At 40.0% G+C, this 19,815-nt stretch overlaps 1 protein-coding gene across 2 annotated transcripts in view; it reads left to right on the forward strand.

The window, feature by feature from the left end:
• Positions 1-10,377: 10,377 nt before the first annotated feature.
• LOC128861866 (uncharacterized) overlaps positions 10,378-19,815 on the forward strand; it is a 210,558-nt gene continuing 201,120 nt past the window's right edge. For both annotated transcript variants that reach the window (XM_054100242.1, XM_054100250.1), the window contains exon 1: positions 10,378-11,838. The gene's annotated coding sequence lies outside the window, so the exon portion shown is untranslated. The remainder of the gene's footprint in view (positions 11,839-19,815) is intronic.

A 19,815-nucleotide genomic window follows, 5' to 3' on the forward strand; every position in this document is an offset into this window, starting at 1 on the left:
CCCGCGCAGATTAACTACAGCACGTATGATAGGGAGTTGACGGCTGTGTACGAGACCATCAAAAATTTTCGCCATTGGGTCGAAGGCCGCGAGTTCGTTGTGAGACGGATCACAACCCCTAATTTTCGCCTTCCGACAGCAATCAGACAAATCATCTCCTCGCCAAATCAGACAGCTGGGATTCATAAGCCAATTCACCACCAACTTCGAGTACATTTCCGGTTCAAACAACAATGTAGCAGACACGTTTTCTCGCGTGGAGACTATGCACATGCCAGCAGTGATCGACTACGACGAACTATCGCACGCCAAGGCTTCGGACGAAGAGTTACAGTACCTGTTGACTCACAACGAAACATCGCTTAAACTGCAATCACTGATTTTTGGTCCTAATAGTCAGACTGTGTTCTGTGACGTCTCAACCAACAACATCAGACCATTCGTGCCAACATCGCTACGCCGAAAGATCTTCGAAGCCCTACACAACCTCGCACACCCCATCACCTCAGCGGCAGGGTAACAGTCAAAATCATAGCTCAACGGTATGTGTGGCCATGCATGAATAAAGATGTAACTCAGTGGGCTCGCGAGTGTGTTCCGTGCCAGCGCTCCAAAGTTGGTCGCCACGTACATCCGGCTCCTGCCGAATTGCCTAGCCCAGACGAGAGATTCGACCACGTCCATCTGGATTTGGTTGGACCTTTGCCGGAATCTCAGGGGTACAGATACTGCATGACTATGGTCGACCGATTCACAAAATGGCCCGAAGCAGAACCCATTAGAGACATCACGGCAAACACGGTTGCCAATAAATTCTACGGTAGCTGGATTGCTCGATACGGATGCCCCAAGCTCCTCACCACTGATCTTCTTCTTCTTAATTGGCGCGATAACCGCTTACGCGATTTTGGCCGAGCTTAACAAAGCGCGCCAGTGGTTTCTTTCTCGTGCTAACCGGCGCCAATTGGACACACCAAGTGAAGCCAAGTCCTTCTCCACCTGATCTTTCCAACGCAGAGGAGGCCTTCCTCTTCCTCTGCTACCACCAGCTGGTACCGCATCGAATACTTTCAAAGCCGGAGCGTTTGTATCCATTCGGACGACATGACCCAGCCAACGAAGACCACTGATCAGGGCACACAATTTGAAAGTGCGCTCTTTACGGCCCTATCTCGCTTAGTGGGTGGAAAACGCATTCGTACCACGGCATAGCACCCTGCAGCAAACGGGTTGGTAGAAAGATGGAACCGCACTCTTAAGGCGTCAATCATGTGCCACCAGATTCCACAGTGGACTTAAGTTCTACCATCGGTACTTTTAGGCCTAAGGACCTGCTATAAAGAAGACCTTAAAGCTTCACCCGCGGAGTACCTCTACGGAACAACCCTCCGAGTGCCAGGTGAGTTTTTTTCAGACGGAGACGCACCAGTGGATTCCCAATTTTTCCTCGAAGATTTCCGCGCGCATATGAGAAGAATCAGGCCAGCTCCAACAACACACCACGGTCGACAGAAAACGTTCTATTTCAAAGAGTTGTCCGCGTGCACACACGTATTTTTGAGAGTCGATGCAAACAAACGACCCCTCGAGCAACCGTACTCAGGTCCGCACAAAGTTATCAAGAGATTGGATGAACGGGTTTTCACCATAGAAGTGAATGGCAGAGAAATAAACGTAAACATCGAACGGCTCAAACCAGCCCATCTAGCAAGCAGCGAAGTTTTCGACTCTACATCCCATCAGACCAGGGAGTTTGCAGTCTTGCACCTCGACGAGCCTACCCGTACAACACTAGGTGGAAACCCGCTCCACGGGTTAATCATGAGCATTCAACTCAACCTTATGGGTCCCCAGATAAGGTTTTCATTTGGGGGGAGTTGTATGGGAACACAGGTGAGAGTGTCGTACGGGAACACACCTATACCTATCAGTGTGGCCACACTGATTTCATTATACATTTTTATTCACTATTCAACTGAATTTAACGTCGTTATGAATTCGAAGAAATAGATCATTCGAGAAGCGTTCTTGCAACTACAAGACATACATATACAAATTAGAGTTCTTTTACAAGTTATATATTTCATCTTAATCTTGAGTTTTCATAGGAAATAAAGCGTGTTAATTTTAATATAAAAGTATATGTGGAGTTTTATTCCCCCACAGTATGTCCATTCATACATATGTATGTTTACATTTGTGTTTACTGAGCTATTGATGCAAATGGAACATTTATTCACGTTTGCCAGTTTATTGCCTCGCGGTTGTCCTTTAATTTAATTAATTAAAAATTGTAGGACAATTTATTGTGGCTGTATCATTGCTAGATCGTGGTGAATCATACAAAACACTGGTTCGACTCGCTGCTTATCGAAAAGACGTTCAAAGGTCTACAAGAATTGGCAATAATTTTATCTGGTTGTGGTTTATATACTGCTGAAGCTGCTTTCTGGCTTCGGATTATCACCTCTTGCCATATGGGTACACCGCATTACCAAGGAAAGCGCCAATGAAGCATGAGCGTGGTCACAAGAAAATGAAATGGCTGGTGAGAAAAAGCAGTTTCTATACAAAAATTTTCTTTCCTATATGATTTTTTCTATAATTTAGATTTGCCTCATCGCAATAAAGCAACCAAAACTCTACTAGCGTACGTAAATATATAGCAAACAAGCTGCTAAGTCTCAACGCTTTTATACCGCAATGGCTATATAATGACTACAAGGTATGAAATTTGCTATAAAAACGTTTGACGTAATTTATTAAAAACATTATACCAACAGTTGGCGAATTGTCCAGAGCTATTGTATTTTTTCGTTGTTGTTGTTTTAACAGCATAGGTAGCCCTGTCTGTGTAAGTATAACATCGGTCGTCTTCGTCTAGTTGTGCGGGGTACCTTCACATGCCGGACATGTGTTTGGTATGTCGGGAACGATTCTGGATATGTAGGAGTTTAACCAATGTTACACGAGTCTTACGGGGAAGCTGGAGCTCTTCATCTGCGATAGGTGGTGGTTGGACTCCGATTACGGCATTCACAGGACGGGAGTTCATGAAGAAGGTAACGGTCTCCCGGTGAATGTCGTTTATTGACTGTCTAAATACTGTCCGGTCCAGTAGGTTTCGGTCAGTTATGTCCTGGATTTCGTCAGCGTAGTCTAGCAGGTGTCTCCTGACGTGCCTGGGAGGCGGCTCAGGCTCAAGCAGGTGTCTGCAGGGGTGAAGGGTATATTCAGAAACGCATTATAAATGCGCAGTAATTGCAGCGCTGGCAACACTGCCAATGTGACAAGTGATGCAATTGATAGATTTGTTGACGATTTGCAAAAAGATTTGTTGCATTTATGAACGCGTTTTACACTAAAATGGAAGTATTATTGAGTTTAGTTGTTGACGATATATTTGAAGTAAAAAGTGATAGTATTTTGCTAAATTTAAGAAAAAAAAAGACGAGTAAAGCTAAAAAGAAGATCACGAAAAATTCCCAAAAATAAATCTTTTTTTCCTAGTCGCTAATGCTTTTTAATTTATTGTGATTGTAATTCATTACTTTTCCAATTTTCAAAAACAAAAAAAAAAAATCTTTTTTTGAAACAATTAGAAAATTTTCGCTGCGCGATTTGCCCGTCTATTTTCAAATCTTTATTCACTGTTTTTATTTCTTCCGCCACCTTATTCCACAAAACACTCTTTTTCCTCCTCCCTGAAGCAAATTCACTTTCCATGCTCAGTCGGACTCTGAGAAGCAACTTTACTTCCGATGTACTTAGATAATCGCTAAAATCAAGAAAAATGTAATAAAATATTGTTTTATTAACGTATATTTAATATATATTTGCATTAAAAGCTAAAAAAATTAGTTGTATACTCACTTTTCATCAGACATCATATTAGCGTAATCAGCGGCAGTGTTAAAATTTTTCCTGCAAATAATGCGGGACGTTTGATACAAAAATGGCGTTTTGGAACGCGATGCATTTGCAGCACTGCCATATTTGCATTTCTGAACGCATTGTCAACACTGCAAAAGTACGTTGCGCATTATAATGCGTTTCTGAATATACCCGAAACCTGCGGTAACATCCCAGCAGGAACTGCTTGCTGAGCAGTTTGTTGTGCTCCGCTACTGGGAGCATTTGTGCCTCGTTGTGTAGATGTTGGATGGGTAACATCAGGAGGCACCCGGTCGCTGTCCGAATGGCGGTATTTTGACATGTCTGTAGCTTTGTCTACTGCGAATCACTAGTTCCAGGCGACCAGACAGGCGCAGCATAGGGTTATGTTCAGAAACGCATTATAATGCGCAGTACTTGCAGCGCTGGCAGCACTGTCAATGTGACAAGTGTTGCAATTGATAGATTGGCAGTATTAAAATTTTTCCTGCAAATAATGCGCGACGTTTGATACAAAAATGGCGTTTTGGAACGCGATGCATTTGCAGTACTGTCATATTTGCATTTCTGAACGCATTGCCAACACTGCAAAAGTACGTTGCGCATTATAATGCGTTATTGAATATACCCAACGCGTTGCATTTGCAGTACTGCCATATTTGCATTTTTGAACGCACTGCTAACTCTGAAATGGTATGTTGCGCATTATAATGCATTGTTGCACATACCAATTTGATGAAAAGCGGGTATTTAATTATTTATTTTAGCTTTTAATACAAAAATTGATGAAAAATACGATATTTAAACTTTATTTTATTATACTTTTCTTGGTTTTAGTGATTACTTTAGTACATCGGAGATAAAATTACTGCTCAGAGTCCGACTGATATTAAACTTTTGACAAGATATGTCCTTCTTTTAAGCTTTACACGGTTTTTTTTCTTAAATTTAATAAAAGACTATCGGTTTTTTCCTCACATACATCGTCCATGACCAAACTTAGTAACAATTCCATTTTACTGCACAGCGCATTCATAAATGCAACAAATCTATTTGCAATTTTTCAACAAATGGGTATATTCAGAAACGCATTATAAATGCGCAGTAATTGCAGCGCTGGCAGCACTGCCAATGTGACAAGTGTTGCAATTGATAGATTGGCAGTATTAAAATTTTTCCTGCAAATAATGCGCGACGTTTGATACAAAAATGGCGTTTTCGAACGCGATGCATTTGCAGTACTGCCATATTTGCATTTCTGAACGCATTGCCAACACTGCAAAAGTACGTTGCGCATTATAATGCGTTATTGAATATACCCCATCTATCAGTTGCATGAATTATCACATTGACAGTGCTGCCAGCGCTGCAAGTACTGCGCATTATAATGCGTTTCTGAACATAGCCTATAATGCATTGTTGAACATACCCTAGTTTAGAACCGGCCGGCCAATTGCCTTAAATGTCGAAAGCAACAGTTCTTTGCCTTTGCCCCAAGTGCTGCCGGCCAGCGATTTGAGGACCTTGTTGCGATTTTGGACTTTTGTGGCAATTGCGGTTGTATGCCCAGAGAAGGAGAGCAAGCTGTCAAAGGTTACACCCAAAATTTTGGGGTTATTTACAGTCGGTATTGGTGTGTCGTCGACTTTTACCTTAAGGGACAGCTTGACCTCCTTTGTCCAGGTGGCGAAAAGGGTCGCCGTGGACTTGGTGGGGAAAAATTGGAGATTCCTCGCCGTGAAAAAGCGAGAAAGGTCGGTGAGGTAGTTGATCACTTTGGAACACAGGCCATCGATGTCATTGCCCGACGCCATAATCGTGCAGTCGTCAGCGTATGAGATCAGGGAAACTCCCGCTGGTGGTTGGGGGAGCTTCGTGATGTAGAAGTTAAAAAGCAAGGGAGAAAGGACACCACCCTGCGGTACACCTTGCTTAATCTTTCTCCGCTTTGATATTTGATCTCGAAAAATCACTGACGAGTGCCGATCGCTCAAGTAGTTCGCGGACCACCTCTTCAGCCCTGGCGGGAGTGTCGACTGATAAATATCATCTAGTAGCGTGGAATGGCTGACTGTATCGAAAGCCTTCTTTAGGTCCAACGCTACTAGGACAGTCCTCTCCTAGGGGCGGTTTTGGTTAAGTCCGCGATTTATCTGGGCGTTTATGGCGGTGAGTGCAGTAGTGGTGCTGTGCACTCGTCGGAATCCGTGCTGATGTGGGGCTGGGGTCAGGTGTGTCGTGTAGAGTGGGAGTAGGAGGGCTTCAAGTGTCTTCACTACTGGGGAAAGGAGAGTTATCGGCCGATAAGACTCCCCTTGGTTAGCGGGTTTCCCAGGTTTCAGTAGTGGGACCACTCTCCCTGCTTTCCACTTGTCAGGGATGATGAGAGTGGCCAGGGACAAATTGAAGACCCTTGTGAGGAATCCTACTCCCAGGGGTCCCAGATGTTTCAGCATCAGCGCGTTTAATCCGTCAGGGCCAAAGACTTTCGATGATTTCGACTTGTTGATGGCCAACTGAACCTAATCACCGGAGAAAGTAAGTGGCGCACTGTCGTTCGTCAGTTTGTGCAGCCTTCTGGTAACACGACGTTTGGTTCTGTCGCCCGGAGGATGCAGTATGAAAAGCCGGCTAAAATAGCTCGCGCATCTCTTCGGGTCCGACGAAGTACAACCGTTGAAGGTGATAGCCACCTTGTCGTGCTTCGTCGGGTTCGACAGGGACCTAACGGTGGACCAGAGCTTACTCACCCCAAAGGTGAGGTTACAGGTCTTCAGGTGCTCAACCCATTTGGTCCGCTTATGTTGATTTACCAGTTGCCGGATCTCCAAATTGAGATCCCTTATGCGGGGATCCCCGGGATCGGCCTGGCGTAGGTGGTCACGCTCGTTTGCTAAACTGGCTGCTTCGGCTGGGAAATGAGGACGGATGTCCTTATAACTTCCAACTGGAATGAAGCGAGCCGCAGCAGCTGTGAGCACCTTGCGGAATGCGCGTTCGCCGACGCGCACATCAGTGGGGATGGGAAGAGCGGCGAAGGTGTCCTCGGTGAATTCCGTGAAGCCGGCCCAATTAGCTTTTATAAAGTTAAAATAGGACCGGTGATTCGCGGAAACGAAATCGGCAGGTCTCTCGATCGAGACGATAATGGGCAAGTGGTCTGATGCAAGCGATAGCATAGGTCGCCACGTTATGCTATTTATCAGACCCGCGCTAGCTATTGTTAGGTCAGGCGAGCTGCTACAATTGCCCACTACCCTGGTGGGGGCGTCGTCGTTCACAGTGCTGAATGTCGAGTCGTCTATCTGCTCTGCCAATTGCTGTCCCCTACGATCATTTGGCAGGCTTGAATGCCAAAGATCGTGATGCGCATTAAAGTCACCTACAACCAATCGGTTTTCACCTCTGATGGGCGCACCTATATCAGGGTGATATCCTGCCGGGCAGCAGGTGACAGGGGGTATATATATGTTAAATATTTCGAGCTCGGAATCGCCTGACCGGACAGCTATGCCTTGACATTCTAAGGTGCTTTGCCTGCGGTCGATTCCTTCATCGATGAGACGATACTGCACTGTGTGGTGGACTATAAACGCTAGGCCACCACCATTGTCTCGCTCGCGATCGTGTCTGTGCACGTTATAGCCATCCCTGGTGATCAGAGATGACCTAGCGTGACCTTACTCGTAAGTCCGTTGCAGTTAAACTGGAGAAGCTTGAAGCTTTTTGGTGAGGTCTGTGTAATCCGGGGGGTGAGGGACGCGTGGGGTTGTCTACGTTGGACCTGCTGCGCAATCCACTGTGGTTGTTGCGGCCTGATGGTGGTGGGCGGCCGCGCCTCCGGGGGCGGTGGTGGGTGCAGAGCCCTGCAGCAGGGGGCAACGTAGGCAGTTGTCCACTCACGGGTGGTGCGCAGGCCGGAACATCTCCGAAAAGGGCACCAGCCATTGCAGGAATTGCATTGGACTGATACCAGATTCCGAGGTATTACGGTCTGACACACGGAACAGACTGTACGGGGGACCAGGAGCTGCTGGTTTGTCCCCGCACTGGGGTTGGAGCAGGAAGGGAGGGGAGGGGTTGAAGGGGAGTTGAGTTGCTCGGATAGGTTCCTCACCGTGGAGGTGTGGGTTGTGGTGGCGGTTGGTAGTGCCGGCCTATCAGGGGGTGTAGTAGCCGTGGAGGCATCAGACGCCTGCTGGCGGGAGCAACCTGAACAGGTCTTAAGGTGGCTCCACCCGTTGCACTTATTGCACCTAACCGAGGTGGAGTTCGGGTGAAGCCGTTTGTGGCAGACGCAGCAATAGAATACCTCTGGCCCAGGGTTGGATTCGACTCCAGCCCTGAGGAGAAGCACTTGGAGCAGGATTGCTGCGAGAGTTTGCTCCTGTGACTTAAGGGGTGGGGTGATATACGATACACTAGACAGGGCTAGTATACTGGGGCGGCAGCCCTTGGTCGGGAAAAACCCGAGTCATTCCGGTAACGTAGAACCGGTTGCCATGGGAATGCATGTATTTGTTCGTCTAACATAATCCCTTAATTGAAGCGCTGCCGAATTACCACATGCACTGTTGGAAGCTAGAAGCGAATACTCAGTTTCAGATATCAAGTATAAGCAGGTATGCATAATAATAATACGAATAATAGGCATAAATAATAATTTGATTTTAATATCATAGGAGCTCACAAATTTAGAGGACGATACCACGGGGTGCACAGCAAATAAAATATCCAAATAAATGAAATAACATTTATAGAAATTTAATTAAATTAAATTTTTTATTTTTAATCAATTTTTCAATGTTCAATAACTTATGTTCTAAATACAGGCTATAAAATCAATAAAGTTGAATTATATGAAATGAATTCGCAAGCATTTTACAAATTTGTTATCCAGAATCGCGATCGATTTTCCACAAAAAACATGAAGCAAACTTTTTTATGCAATATGGTATGCGCATCTCAACAGTATTTAGTATGAAGTCATCATAGTCATTAGCAGCCAAGGTGGATTTCTGATAGCCATCAATATCCTATGAGGATATAGAATTACACATGTAAAAATTACAAATTAAAAATGTGATACAAATACAATTGAGCTCAATATTACATACATTACTTTTATTTTGCCCTTGTTTCGAAGTTTTTTTGCGTTATGTTTCTCTATTTTAAACTCTACTGCGTCCAAACTTCACTCTCTACATTCAATTTCACCTTATGCATGCTCGTGGCAAATTCTGAAATATGTATGTATTAATAATTAAAATACCGCAAACTCAAATGATTTCTTTCATATCCACAAGAACTTACAATTCACACATAATAAATCCACCTTGCACATAAGCTACATACGAAATCTTCAATGAACTGTAGGAAATGTAGCGACTTTTTATTTTGTGACTATTTCCAGCGTACGTTTCACAAGCAAACCACACTGCAAATGAACAGCTGATTTTGACGGTATGCTTGGACCAAACGCAACAACAAATACATGTACTTTTACTTATATGCGGTTGCTGTCACCTATAATAAATTCGCCTTGTGTCAATGTAAACTAACAATTAGCGCAATAACAAAGACATACTATTCTTTGAAATTCAAACAATGAAAAAAAATTAGGTACTCTAGCGAAGTCACCTTTTGTAAATTCGCCTTGATGTGAATCAAAACATTCAAGGCGAATTCATACAAGGTGGTACTCTCTGGTGGTACTACTAGGACAGCTGATTTGTTTTTTTTTTCTTTTTAGTGGCTTGAGTGCTGAGTGCCTGCACAAGGCGAATTGAGTATCTACGGTGGCGCCATTAGAAAACAGTTACTTTATTTTTCGATTTTTCGCGATTTTGACAAGACTGACGTCAGCTCAGTTCGAACGAACAAAACAAACAAAAGGAGGAAAAATTAAATGTTTGCGAAAAATCAGTGAATGGCTTGGCTTGGTAATATTGTGATTTGTGAAATTCAAACTAATCAAACTAATGAAAATGAAGTGCCGCGTGAAGTACATTATAAAAGTACGAATTATAGAAATACTTTCAAACGCAGTTTTTTTTGTGCCGACGACGTCGTGGCAAGTTAGTATTTGTGTGTGTATAAATTCTTGCTCTATTGTTTCTATTGCTCTCGCTTACTCTTCCTATTTACAAACAAGTTAATTCCCTTTTCTTTTCTTTTCTTTTCGGAAGGCCCAATCGTGTATTCTATCATTCCTCGGGTGATGTCCGTAGATCAGTTGATTTGTTTTTTTTTTTACCTTAAACATTAGAATGACAGCACAAATTGAAATGACGAAAAGTATTTATAGTTTCGTGTTACTCTACTTTCTTTTGTTATGACAGTCTGATGTACGAAATGTTTTTGTTGGTCTAGTGCCAACACCTTGTATAGCTTCGCCTTGCTAACTGGTAAGCCCATTCAGTCAGTCAACTGCGGAGCCGGCTGACCGACTGCATAATCAAACAGGTATTTCACCACTTGTATACGCTCTCATTAACTCAGTTCTCTTTGAGTTGTTGAATTCGATTGTCGTCTTTAAATTGTGAGCCGTTGTATACGTACGGTTTATTTTCTAAATACAAAGTGTTGCCTGTTTTATTTTTGTGAACGGAAATAAAACGTAGTGGCATCTGTTGCTAACCTTTCTATTAGCAATGAATTGCGGGTTAAATTTGAGTGATTTGGAATGCAATGCTGCCTACAGCAAATAACAAGAAAAGCAATTGAAAACAATGAGAAAAAAACTGCATCTGCTCTAAGGCACACTATTTAAGATTGTTTTAAAGTAACTAGTGATGAAGTTGATACAAAATTTTAAATAAAAATATTTATGTGGATTCAGTGCTTATTTTGCTGTACATTACGTACTCCCGCGATAAACATGTATGCATTTAGTTTTTCTATGCTTATTTGGGTATTATATTCCTTCGCGGCGGAATAATAAAGGTGTAGTGCTGCATTCTTCGTGGTCACGACGTGCGCACATTGGAATTTTTGTTAACACTACCAACAACTTGCTAGCAAAACCTTCCCCCTATGCCGTTGGTAACGTGAATTTTGTTGTGTTTTGATTTTCATCTACCTATTTGTCTTCCGTTTGGCTCCCCATCAATATTCGTTTATAACTTTCCTGCCATACCGTGCTCTTTACAAATAGTTTCATGCAGGAAACCGGTTATTGCTCCCCGAACAAATAGTGCAAGCATTTAACATACATACTTTCATATGTGGTGTACATACATACATACAATTGTAAGAGGGGTTTAATGTTTGCTGTTCTGGAAAGCGGAGACATAAAGTAATGGACAGACAGAGAGAAGTGATAACAAAAATAAGTTAAGATAGTTTGGAGCCAAATACTTTACAAAGAATGAAAAACTATCATACTAACTAACTACTATACAAAATACCTGAAATGAAGGCATAACAAAAGCGAGAAAATTAAAAGAACAACAAGCACAAGCTTACATTGTTGTTCATAACAATAACGACAGAGGATATAAAAACAACAACAAAACAACCAACTGCAACAATTGTGTCAACAGCAAGTGTAATATTTTTTTTTTTGGGCGACAGCTGTTGTTGATACTCGCAAATAAAAACAACAACAAAAGTACAAAAATATATACTTACGTACTGCTATATCGTACTCAGTCATCCGTGAGTAAGGCGCGCATGAAAATCCGTTGGAAATTCAATGAAACGAGAAGTTGCGCGGTTAATTCGAAAGGTTAATTGATTTTTAATTTAAAAGGAAAGTTAGCAGCTCTTGGTAGCTCAATCATTCACATACATACATATGTACATACAGACATATTGAATGTGTAGTTTTATTTTTGAGGTGGTTTTGTGAATTTAAGGTTTTAAGTACATAAATCTACACAAACAACTGCTAGTGTTTATCAAAAATAACAACTGGAATTATGAGTTGCTCACCAACTGTTGGTAAGTAGAACTCGATATTTACAATAGAAAACAAAAGTTCCTGCCCACACATTTTGAAAAATCAAATTTAAGGCGTTTTATTCCTGAAAAAATATTATTATATGCTTATACATTTCATTTATTATTATTACAGATTTCGATTACATAGACTCAAAGTCATTTGAATAGTAGAGCGGGTTTCATTTTTGTTTTTTACTTTGGTTCGGCGACTGAGGTATTATACTGAGAATTTTGAGCAAGAAAGTCCATGGAAAGTCAGAGTTACAAAATGGACTTCGAGCCTCCTTATTTTAAATTTTAGTTATTAATTCACCATTGATTTTTTTATTATTTTTATTTGATTAAATTTAAACCTTTAAAGAGGCATTTATTCTATGTTGTTGAGATCATTACTTTTATGTTGTGCTCATTAATTGTGCACCGATTTTTGTCAGATATTACTTATAGTGTCAATGTCTGGATTTCTTATTACCTTTTCTAGTGCTAGGTTGAATGGAAGATAGGATAACCAATCGCCTGAGTTATATAAACGAACTCAGGGGTCATGTCATTTTGGACTTGGTTGATTTGTAAGCTCTGTAAGCTTGACCGTACTTTTGATGAGCATTTTATTTTTACTAAATAGTTCGCACTATAAAAAGTTACGCATATAAGCATCATATTTGGCTTTTAGATAGAGACATAACACCTTTGTATTAATATTTTTGAATTTTCTGATCTGGATATGTCCTAACCTAAATTTGTATTATGATGAAGTTAAGGAATGATTAATGTGAAGCAGTGAAGCCAAAGTTTAAGTCGATCATAATAATCGTCCCACCAGGCAGTCTGCTCGTTTGTAATGGATAAATTCTTTCAACATATTCGCTATTGAATATTCTTGTGCCAGTGAGATAACACACCGGTCGCAGTAAAATGCCTTAGTAAGTGCACTCATCGCGTGAAATGCTTTAGAATAGCTCACACCTCTTCAAAAATAGTCTTAGAATGTAAGACGAGGCCGAACTCTATTGCAAATTCGAAGGAACTTGTGTGGTTATACTGTGGTATGCAAGGCTATGAACTGGCTGATGAATTGGCGTCCAATTGGACCGGAGCCAATTTTAGGGTTAAACCACGGTGTGCAAATTACTAAAGGTGGCGTCTTCTAAAAACCGCAACTCTATTTTTCCTGATTTTTTTATGTTCTATTATGCTAGGGCTCAAACAAGGCGGGAACAGTCTGGTACATCAAGGCTTTTATTAAAAACAAAGGTCACGAGAGCCGTTGGAGCAATAGCCACATTTGCGAAACAACCAAGTGTTTCCTGAAAAGGCATGACAGGCAAAATTCCTTCACAGACAGAGAAGCAGTGAACTACAAGCCCTGATAGGTCTAATTTCGTGACCCAATCCATTAGTTTTCTCGACGAATTGCTAAGCTTCATGAAATAGTCTTTCCTTATTATTGGGTTCCAGCCCTTCACAGCTCACTTTGTGGCGAATTTTAAAAATCTTGGGCAAAATCGATCTTCTGCTTTCTAGTTGTTTGAGATTAATTACAAGTAAGCGGGACTCATATGATGGGGATACTCAATGCCTAAGTAAGATCGCAGCCAATTTAGAAAAACTGATCGAATGTTTTTGAATAGTCAGTATATGAGATTTGCCTTTTCGTAAAACGTAAATTAACAAAATAAAATGGGTTTATTGTTTTTCAAAACATTCTTCTTGGAAAACAATACACTTATGCATTCGTTTGAACCAATTTTCAAAGGGCTTTTGCCACTCAGAAGTGGATACCTCCAAAACGAGCTACTAAAAGCCTTCAACAGTTTGATCAGGCGTTGGAAAACGTTGATTTCGTCTTTTATTTTTGATATTCGAGAACGAAAAGAAATAATTTGGTGCCAAATTAGGGCTGTAAGGTGGATGGTCTATTACTTCGATCTTTTGAGTACTTAAAAAGTTCGATCTTTCGAGTGCTTGCATTGTCTTCGGAAGTTGGTTTTCCTAAGTTCTCCAAACACTTCTGCCAAACAAAGGGTTGTGCACCACTCGGAATAGACTGTTTTAAGTTTCTCTAATGATCCATTTGCGACATGACTAAATTTTCCAAAAAAACAGACGCCGATTTGCTCGGAGGTTTTTCTTCTGCGATGAAATTTTGTTGGATTATTCGTACTTGGAATACTCATACTGTCGTTTGCTGTTTTTTTCGGCTCATATACATAGATCCAAGATTCGTCACCTTACGATGCGATACAAATGTTTTGTGGCACCGCGGATGAATTTCCTCAACATTTCTTTACACCAATCGATACGAGTTATTTTTTGGGGCCTTTTGCAAATTATGCGTTATCCATCCGTAGCCGAATGGGGTTGGTGTGAGACTCCCATTCGGTAGTGCGTAGGTTCGAATCTCCGTGCATGAAACAACAAAATGAGAGGAAAAGCGGTCGCCCCTGGCAGGCAATGGCAAACTTTAGAGTGTACTTCTGTCATGGAAAAGCTCCTTGTAAAAAACATTTTTTGCCGTTCGGAGTCGGCAATTTCTTACTTTTAATATTATTTTTAAAGAGAAAAAATCTTCTTGAACTCCAAATTTTCATGTAATATTGAATGTATGTATGCTAGAAAACGTTGGAACTCGTTGTGACCCTCGTAAGTGAAAACGGTATATGTAAGTTTATGCTAGAAAATATCAAACTTTTCCATAAAACTATCAAATTACAGCTCATCTCGGGCATAGTGTTTCATAGGGTCAAACTTTAAAAGGCAACTCTCGTAGATACAGGCGACTTGTAGCTCTGCAATACAGTATTCAGTGGAAACGGCTATCTTGGAAACTGTGAACCTACTTGTAACAAAATAATACATATTTTCCTTGACAATATTTTCAAACAATCACTAACAGTATTGTAATTAGAAGTTTATTTGCTTCAAAGCAAGCACCCAACTAAAGGCGTGGGATGGAAGATTGGAAGTACAAGTTTACATAAGTGGCAATATAAATAAAAAAAATTATAATAATTACAAGCGACATCTGTTTTAAGTTCATTCATCTGGTTCTGTAAAATAAGCAAAATCATACAGAAAACTGTAACCAAATGCACTTCCAGCTTCATGCCTGGTAGTGACTAAGATGGCGAAAGCGTTGCCTGGGTGTAAACCATAAATGAAAAGCTGCTACTAAAATAATACGCTTCCATTTAGATAATATATTTATATACGTACATACATTTACAACAAAGCGGCAGCAAGTAATTTGTTATAGTTGCACGACGCGAGCACAAAGTTAAGGCGAAAAAATGGTTTCTACAGCAGCATCAGCAACACCGATCAAATTTCGCAAATCGAAGTCAATGCCGCACTGCAACGCCGTACCGCAACTCAGTACGAGTAAAGTGCAGCGTAACAACAAATTGTAGTAACTTGTTAGTTGTGAAGCAATTGAATGATCATCGCCTGCCAAAAAACAAAAAAAAAAATGTATAAAAAATAACTACATATTGAGGACGTCAGCAACAAAAAGACTGGCGGGAACACACAACATTCGGCCCACGTGAAACAGGCCAAGCCAAACCTGCAAGTATCCGCCAACAGCACACAATGGCCACATATAGGTAGTTGCATGTATATATGTGTGTGTTATATTATATTGCTAAGGTAAACAGGATAAGCTATAATTAGCTAAAGGAAGCGCATAAAGACCACAACAACATCAAAGGAGGTGTGAATGCGCGGCTTTTACTCATCTAAACGTTCGTTCGATCTGCGGTCGATAGTATAGTGAGTAGGTACATGCATACCTAGTCAGTCGATCGTATATATGTATGTATAATACAAATCGGAAGTGGGATGATTGTTAGTTGGAAATCAGCTTTTATGACTGTACATACCAGAAAGACGCGCCTACAGGGCTGCGATTGCTGCTGTTGAATATAATATACTACGCTTACATTGTAGTACATATGTATGTGTGTATATGCATACTCTGTTACAAGGCCTTTTAAAAAAGTACCATTAGACCTCGAGGCATGAGTGGTCTGAAATTCATGTGTGCATATACGAAAATGCTGTGTGGTGTAGTCCAAACTGCGCTATATTCGCGCGTTCAATAAATTCAAGTACAACAGCAAATCGATTGTCAGATATTAATATATTTACATATATAGTAATGTATGCGAGTATGCACGTGTATATATGTACATGCATACTTACATATGCACGTGTGTACGTATGTTCATATAGCCTGTCAGTTGCAGTTAAATATTGCTGTTATTGGCGCTTTTGCAATTGTAAATTCTACCAGTTTTTGTTGTTGTTTTTATTAACTCTGTTTTTCGTAGTGATCTTTTTCAGCGATTTTGCAACTTGTTGAGGCGGTTCTACTCTTTAATCATACATACTACACACATGCCCGCACCGACATACACACAAGTATACGAGTGTATGTATATGTGACTCCGAGTGTGACTCGGATTAAGCTCCGTATGTGTGATGATACGCATATCCAATGTATTTACGTAAGTACATAGGTGTGCATGTATGCTCGCAGGAAAATCTATTCGTGCTTTGACGCCATGACTTAATTTTCAAATAAAGAGCTACTTTTAAAGTTAATTTCGGCAAAAGTTATCTTTTTTTATTTACGCTTAGACTGAAGCATTTCAGGCCAGTAGATTCTGGGTCGAAACATATTGAGACCTTTGGAAAACCAAATTATAAAATAAAGTCTCGTCAGTGAATGAGAAGCCTACGATAGCATTTGAGCTGTGAGAAAGCTTCTCATAAGAACCATCTGTTGTTCGCAGGCTGCATACAACTTTAGGATCCTATATTTGTAACACAACATCAAGTTGCATGTTATAGATAAACGAAATCATTTTTGAAGTATCAGAGAGTAACAGAGAGAGATGAAATTTTACAACAACAGTACGATATTGGGAAACAAAAGTCTTCAAAAGAAAAAGCTCATAGACCACTCGCTTAGAAGAGGAAGACTTTTGTGGTTTGCTCGAAAACTGGTCCACATTGAAAGTACTAAAACATGATTGAGTTAAATTAGAGTGAAATACCATTTTAAAAAGAACAAGCTGTTAAAACTACAACTAGAACTGTAAACAATCCAAAAACGTTGGGCGCTAGTAATCCAATCCGCCTGTATGGCTCTCCTGCAAAGAGCTTTATGAATTTTTTCTCTCAAATTTCCGATAAAGCGACGACTATTCGGTAAGAACAAGAAGATTGAGCTTGAGTTAAGGGGTTAGGGGTAGTCAGAATTTTCAAAAAATCGAGTTTTTTTTTTTTGCATTTTCTTAAAGTATAATGTTTTAAAAATATTGTGTAAAAATTTGAAGTGAATCCGACAAATACTTTTCAAGTTATTCAACAATTAACAAAGGGCGCTCGGCCGCTCCGGAGCCGATAGCAAAACTTTAAATGCGTTTTTCTCAAAACTATGTTTTTCAAACTGGTGAACACTGTAACTTAAAAACCGCTACGTAGATTTCAATAAAATTTATACAGCTTTTGAAAAACATAAAAAACTTGTGCCTGATCGAAGGATTTTTTTTTTTTCAAAAATTTCGATTTTTTTTTAACAATTAACTGTTGGTTTTTTCCCGAAAATCTGAAAAATATTTCCTGAGGCCGCCATTTTGTTCATTTTGAAAAAAAAAAAAAAGCTTCGATCCGGCTCGAGATTATCTATCAATAAAAATAATTTTTCTCATCCGATTGGTTTTAGATGAATCTGCAAGGACTTGTGATGTTCACCGCAAGGGACTTCTGGAGAAACGGGCTTCACACAAACAGCGATAACTTTTGCAATTATTAATTTTTTTTTTTTGAAATTTTGGTGAAGTCAAGTTAAAACATGATGTTTTTATGCTATGTTTTTATTTTTGTTAAATAAATTATATTAATTAAGTAGCAAAAAAAAAAATTCGTGAAAATCATCATTTTTTCGGGCCTCTGACTACCCCTAACCCCTTATTTTAATTTTATAAATTCGGAAAATTTTATCTGCCAGAGAGGTGTCAGTTGTAGATAATATGTATATAGCTATATTTCTTCTCAGTTAACATTTTAAGACTTGTGAAGTGATTTTTCGACCAAAATTGATATACTCTTCCAAACGCTCCGAATACGGTTGTAATGAGCTTTGAACTCCTGAGTATCCGGCCCAAGTCTAGAATCAAAACCTGATTTTTTACTCTTAACTTTCTCAGTTGATCTGGGCTTCCTTTGACGTCCAAGTGTTGTATGATTTTTTACCGAACCGTTCGTCTTGTTTTGGGGTACAAAGGTTTGGAGAGTTTGCCGAAAAATTGTAAATGCTTCTTAATGCTGTAAGTTTTGGTTTTGTGATTTGTCATCTGTTGTCATCAGCTGAATAATAAAATATAAATTTGATAGACGCGGTATAAACAATATGACCGCTGCAACCTATTAAAATCGACCCCTTCATAACACTGCATAACCCATTAAGGTGGATACGAGTATACACTGGTGAGCACTGCATGAATCAGCAAATGGTTCATGCATTCGTTCAAAGGTCTCTGAACAGCGAAACTTATAAACTAAAAGTTCATTGTATGGGCGGATGCCGAAGCCGAAGGGGTTGGTGCGTGACTACCATTCGGAATTCAGAGAGAATGTAGGTTCAAATCTCGGTGAAACACCAAAATTAAGAAAAAGTTTTTATAATAGCTCAGGCAATGGCAACCTTCGGCCGTTCGGCATCGGCTTGAAACTGTAGGTCCCTCCATTTGTGGAACAAACAACATCAAAACGCACGCCGTAAATAGGAGGAGGACCTCGGCCAAACACCCAAAAAGGGTGTACGCGCCAATTATATATTCATACATATATAATATATTTCAGAAGAGCCTATTGTATTTCAGAAAGCGTTAAATATATTTCAAAAAAGTTAGTTGCACTTCAGAAAGCGTTCAAGGGGCCTCCATTGTACTTCAGAAAGCGTTACAGGTTTTCCAGTAATGATTAAATAGTACTTCGGAGAGAGTAATGTAAATACTTATATACACATGTAAGTATGATATATATTTACTTTAAAATACACTTAAAAATATTCTGAAATGCAGTTGATATCTTTTGAAGTCTATTTGAAGACCTCTGAAGTACGTTTAACAATATCTGGTGTTCAATTAACTGTACTAAAATATATTTTAAGCTTTCTGAAATGTGCGCAGCTACAGCTTGAAGTATATCTGACACCTTTCTAGTGAAAACTTACTATATGAAGTGAAGTGCTTTTTAAAAAGCTGCAGTGATCTTCGAACTCTTTCGTACGATTTGAAAAATATTTTTGAATGTTTGTAGTGAAAGTAATACATTTTTATTTTCAAATGGAAACTGCTAGCAACACATCATTTAAGACATACCCAACAATTTAGACCCACACTTATGTCTTTTTGTTAAGAAACCTCCAAATCACAAGATTTGCCGAACATGGCTGTATATTAACATTTGTATTGCAGAGACCACAACGCAGAGTGTACTTATGTATATTTATTAAGAAGCATAACAGCAAGCAATCTATAATCGACATCGCAGCAACACGAGTTCGGTCATTACTATTATACTCGTATGTATGTAGGTATTCGTGAACTTGTCTATGCAGTCTAAGCGAAAGAACGATTGGAATAAATTGGCAACAAAAACTCCACAGTAATTGTTTCGTGGAACGTTGCAGAGCAACTTTTTAGAACAAAACAAACACACACATACAAATGAATCAAGTTGATTAATAAACCAAGCAAAAGAAAGAAAATTCAATAATAATTCTACAGGTGTGCATGTGCAAATCCACAATTGAGCGAATAGTCGGTGACGCCGCCACACCAAACATTCTTTGATGCAAACATACATATGTACTTACATATTTACAACTATATTTCTTTACCTCAGATATGTGCGCACATGACTTTGTGCTTATGTACTCTTTTCTTGTGTTACCAATCAGCAAAT

This window comes from Anastrepha ludens, chromosome 2 (assembly GCF_028408465.1).
Source record: "Anastrepha ludens isolate Willacy chromosome 2, idAnaLude1.1, whole genome shotgun sequence".
Classification (NCBI taxonomy): domain Eukaryota; kingdom Metazoa; phylum Arthropoda; class Insecta; order Diptera; family Tephritidae; genus Anastrepha; species Anastrepha ludens.